Source organism: Macadamia integrifolia, unplaced genomic scaffold (genome assembly GCF_013358625.1).
Source record: "Macadamia integrifolia cultivar HAES 741 unplaced genomic scaffold, SCU_Mint_v3 scaffold2029, whole genome shotgun sequence".
In the NCBI taxonomy this organism is placed as follows: domain Eukaryota; kingdom Viridiplantae; phylum Streptophyta; class Magnoliopsida; order Proteales; family Proteaceae; genus Macadamia; species Macadamia integrifolia.
In genome coordinates, this window is record NW_024868470.1 from 95,234 (window position 1) to 100,861 (window position 5,628).

The 5,628-nt window shown below is 35.5% G+C and overlaps 1 long non-coding RNA gene across 1 annotated transcript; it reads left to right on the forward strand.

Moving 5' to 3' along the window:
- Positions 1 to 2,733: 2,733 nt before the first annotated feature.
- On the forward strand, positions 2,734 to 5,380 carry LOC122065471. Its single transcript, XR_006136020.1, has 3 exons — positions 2,734 to 2,939; positions 4,035 to 4,226; positions 4,915 to 5,380. It is a non-coding gene; the product is annotated as an uncharacterized LOC122065471 (long non-coding RNA).
- Positions 5,381 to 5,628: the final 248 nt, after the last annotated feature.

Below are 5,628 nucleotides of genomic sequence, written 5' to 3' on the forward strand. Positions count from 1 at the left end.
CAGTGGCCGATAAATTGGCTAAGCATACAGTTGCAACTCAGAGCTCCACTTATTGGGATATGGCCCGTCCTCTTTTCTTTATGAGATAAATTGGGATCATCATCAAAGACTTAGATATCGTTTCATTTAATTTTTGTTTTTCATTGTTTGCTTTGGCTTACGTTGTTATTGATGGCCATGTCGAAGGTGGAATTGTAATTCAAAGAGGTTTTTATGATTTGTAAATTCCCATTATCTGATTCTAATGGTATACTTTTGCTGATCTTTAGCAAAAAAGTGCATAAAAACATGTGTTTTGTCTTATGGGATGGCTTTCACTCTGTTTAATTTTTTAATGGATACCTACCCCATCCTATGGTGGGGTGGGGTGGGGTGGGAGGGGAGGGGAAGAAGATGAGAACCACAAGACTTAGATGTAAGTCGAATAGATGTTGAAGTTGTGGTCCCTCAGTAGCATAAAATGGCAATCATTTGTAAGTTAGAAACTTGAAGAATTATCACTCCCCTCTCCTGAACTATGGGAAAATATCAAGTTCCCTTTACGCTTTTTCATTTATATCAGTCACCTCACCCTAACCACAAAGATTTTATCTAACGTTCCCAACCATTTGAAATGGCTATTAAGTCAACTTAGTTTTTTTTTTTTTAAATGGCGAAACTACCCCTTACAAGTTAAAACCCCATAATACCCTTAATGAACTAAAACCCCCCTTTCCCTTCCCCCTTAGTCAATCAAAACCCCTCACTTGGAAACTGAAAGCTGGACGATTCCCCTTTCATGCAAAATACCAGCAATCAAGGATTAAAGTATCGGTATCGGTCACCGTATCGGTCGGCCAAAATTAAGATACGTATCGGAGGGTATCGTATCGTATCGGAGATACACTAAGATACGCTAAAGATACACACATAAATGGATAAGAAACATTTTTTTAAACACTTTTGCATAAAGAATTTGTTAAAAAAAGCTATTGATAACATGTATTATGCATAAACACTAAATTGAGGGTATCGTACTAAGAATTCAAGGTCTGTAGTTGTCCCATAAATGTAAAATCCTTGTTCCCAACCTTGATTTCCACTTTAGTTAGGGAAAAATATGGCTGACAACAACTTTGGAACAAAAACCCTTCAAAAAATCGTTTTTTTCTGAAAAATTACCCATATTGGCCATTATATGACCGTAGCACCGATACGTATCGATACTCACCGATACGTACCGATATATATATATCGATACTCACCGATACGTGCTGATATATACTGATACGTACCGATCGATACATACCGATACTCACCGATACGTACCAATACATACCGAAACGTACATTTTACCTCAATTTTATATTTTTCATAGAGTCGTATCGAGGCATGTCGTATCGTATCGATGTGTATTAGTGGTGTATCGGTATGTATTGTAGGATATATATCGATACGAAATGATTTAAAAAATTCAATGTATCGTATCGGTGTGTATCGTATCGGCCGACTAAATTTAAGATACGTATCGGAGGGTATCGTATCGGTATCGGAGATACTTAAAACCATGCCGGCAATACTGTGAGACGAGGTTCTCGAAGTTGTTGGGGAAACCCATCATCTTAGATGATGAGAACGAAGACTACGCTTTGAATAGATGCAGGGATTTCTGGATCTGCAAGTACCCATTGGAGCCTTTTGAGCTCGAAGCCAAAACCACCACTGACATCGAAGATTCCCTTGTCAATTCCGTCACGAACGCGATATCTTCTCTCAAGTTTCTAAGAACAGATCCTGGTATTCCAAATTCTCTAATGGGCTTTTCATTAAGGGTCCTTGGGCATTTCACAATTAGGGGGTATTTGGGCAATATGATAAAAAATTAAGTGACTTAACATCGATTTCTAATGGTTGAGGTCGTTAGATAGAATATTTTTTTTTTGAGGGAAGGTAAGTGATATTTTCAGAAAAATGTAAGGTCAAGTTGATATTTCGCCATAGTTTAGAGGAGGGGAATGATATTTCCTCTAATAAAAGAAAAGGACATAACAAAACAATAACTCATGAAAATCCCATTTGAATGATTTCGGCTCTATGAATCTTTGTCCTCCAAACAACTCTATTCGTAGTCATACTCGAGACCAGACCTAAACTATGTATACCTTTTCTCACCACTTATAAAATCTTAATTTTAATTAAAAATCAATTTTATTGCAAAAATGGACACTAATAAATATGAAAAACTATAATTTTTTCTCAACTTGAATTCTTACATATAAAACATCAATCCTCCCGGGTCTAACTCTGCCAGCATTTGATATCTCACTATCTACCTCTTGGCCTGAATAAAGTAAATTATTATTTTTTTAATAAAAAAAAAAAGTAATGTTTCATAAAGTCAGTTGATAAGACAAAATAGTAAATGAGAAGGAGGTCTTGTTGGTTGCTCAGCGGCAGAAGCCAGCAACAGTGGAATTTTTTTGATTTTTCTGTCTTAACAGTCCTCTGTGATGTGTACCTCTCACGTCATTCTTCGCTTCGCTTTGCTTTACATGAATAATTAATGCGTTTTGAAACTACTATGGATCTCTCGTATGCCATTGCCAACTGTCCCTTTCATCTCTCTGGCAGATTTTTCTATGTCCCCAATAATGTTTCAGGGTAAGTCTTCTCACTCTCTAGTCCCTAGTCTCTAGTCTCTAGTCTCTCCTCTGATCAAGAGAGAATATCTCCAAACAAAGCCCGCCACACCAAGCAAGACTTATGCTTGTCTTCCCATTCCATCATAACCCAGAAGTTAAAACACGAAAAAGAAAAATCTGTGAGAGAGAGAGAGAGAGAGAGAGAGAGTTATTTATAGTAAGAGAAAAAAGAAAGGCAAATATGCACCTGTAAGCATGGTGGGTATCTTCCCACGATTCTCTAGGAGAACTGGGCTTAGACGGACTCAAAGTGCATTTGTAAGCATCTTACTTATTGATGTTCTTATTATTTTTTGCTTGATCAAACTTCTGAATTGGGTTTCGGTGTCTGGGTATTGGGTGTTCTTTGTTTAAATTGCTAATTAGTTCTTTATTTTATTGTGGGTTCATTACTATAAATGAAAAGTCCTCAACTTCATTCTTGTTTGATCTCTCTTATTTTTTTTTTTCCCATCTCGTTTGATCCTGTGTTAAATTTTTCTGTTTCTCTAGTCTTAGTTTCTTTCCATTCTGTTTTTTTTTTTCACTCTAATTTGCTGAGATTTCTTGAGTTGTACTCCATACATCTTGAACTTTAGAGTTTCTCTTGCATGGATTTGGATGTAGTTTTTTTCTGCCTTAATTCTGACAAGATCGCTTATTCTTAGATTTTCTTTGGTTTGTTCATCTAAACTCAACTTTCGAACCTTCTTATTAAATGGATTTGACTTATATTTGCTTAATTTGATTTGGATTTTCCTAACTATTCATTTGTTTTTGGAGAGTGAGAACTTATAGTTTCCATTTGAATGTGTTTGGTAGATTGGTTTTACAGTTTTACTTGATTTTTCAATTGTTTTTCACTATTACTGTGTTGTCTAATTGGTTCATTTCATCAAATGTTGCCCTGTTCTTGTACATAAGTTCATCCTTCACTCTAGAAATTTGAAAGAGATTGTCCAGAAAGATTGAAAAGGAGGGGGTAGATTTCATCTTTAATTGATTCAATCTGTGTCTGTTTTTAGTTTATTGGCCCTTCATTATCTGAACTAGTTGCTTCATTGTCTGGCCAGTCATGTTAAATTTGATTCAGGGGAGTTACTGCATTCTTAATACTAGTATGCTTTTTGTATAAATTTCTTTGGTTATCATAAATGACTCTTGTTCTTAATCCTTTGGAAATACTGTTTAAGCATGCAACTTTCATCTTCCTTAAAAAAATTTCGTTGTGGTTGTTTTCACTTGTGTTCATATGTCTTTTTCATTTATTTTCTTCCTCGTGTACATCTATTGAGGCCTTTCTTCTACAAGCCTTCCTTAGGAATCAAATAGGTAAGGATTAATTTTATTAAATTGAGGGAACATATGGTGCAGGATGGAAGGCAAGTGTTGCCACCGATTTCCAAGGGCTCTGAGGGTTCTCATCCTAGTACTATTGCTGCTGCACCTGCTCCCTCCCATGGAATTGAAGTGGTTGCAGAGTTTAAGCCTGTTTAATACCCAATTGAGCCTCTGGACAATGATCGGTCAGTAAAATGCCCCTTGCCAGAGCCTTCCATTATGAATGTAAGTCTGGATTGTTTTACTTAAAAATAATATCATAAAACTTTTTTTTTTTTATGAGTATAAATTCCTTTTCATTATTTCACCAAGATTGTAAGAATGTCTTAAAATATAAGTATGGTTCTGGACATTGAATGCTTGATGTCATGGTTCCTTGGTCTTACATTTTCTTTTATAGACTTAATCTACATGTTTGATGTTTCTTAAATTCCCTTTATTGACACTAGGAATTTCACCAATTTTATTGTAAAACTAAGGAAGAATGAATTCACATGTTTTGATATTTTGTTTTTTATTATTTTAAAAATTTTCCCCCCTCCCTCTTACCTACTACTTGAAGACCAAAAATTTCTTGTTTGTGTGCTTATCCTACTCTGTGTGAACCTTTTGTCATAAATTACAAACTTGAACTACTAGGGTTGTGGAATGAAGAAAGGACTTTTCTGAATTCATTTTTGAGGCACCTTGCTAAATTCTAACTGTGATGTAATCCAGATTTCCTGATGGACCTTTTATCAAGATTTATTGAACCTCTAGACAATGATTTGGGTTAAGATCTTAATGGATTCTTTATGCTGATATCTCTGGTTTAAATGCTTGCAAATATGAGTAAAACATTGGTAGGAAACTTTTTCCACAGGCAAGCAAAGGGTTCTTCTTGAGCTTTTGATCTTTAGTGCCTTGATTTTAGGATGCGACAATATGGAAGGAACGGATGCCAGCAAATTTACAAAGAAGGGCTGACTTGCCAGTTATGACAGAAGGGGCCAACCTTAAATCTGAATCTGAAGCTGAAGCTGGTGGAACAAGTCAATCTCCAGCCCCATCTAATTTCGTGATTTCACCTTCCCTTAGTGCGCCGCAGAACAATATCATCAAATTGCTGAAAGCATGTAGTACATCTGGGGTCTAAAATGACTCTTACTGCTTAATCATCCTTGAGATTTGTTTTCACTATCATCTTATTAAGTGCTTCCATGTATTTTTATTTTCTCCCCCTCCCCTTCTCCTCACTTCTATATTTTCTTTTTTGTTTCACATTCTTATTTATAGTAGTTGACTTGTAAAAATCTATTGTCAGAGAAAGAAGTTAGATTATGTGTAATCATCATGTAATCAAATTATTGGAGAGTAACATGATATGTATTTGTGTTTATGTCTCATGGCATGTGATGCGAATCTGGATTCCAAGCATTGAAATCGGATTGTTTAGGGCTCACTTAATTAATAAATAGCACAATTTTTAACCAAATATCAAAGAGAATGGCAATTCAGTAAATAAGAAGAAGCTTTTAACAAGTAATAGTAGAACAGTAAATTACTAGAACTTTGGGTCATGAAAAGATGGGAAAGGGCAATGTAAACGTTAGTGAAGCTTCAGTGAAGCTTCCTTTCAGATATGGTA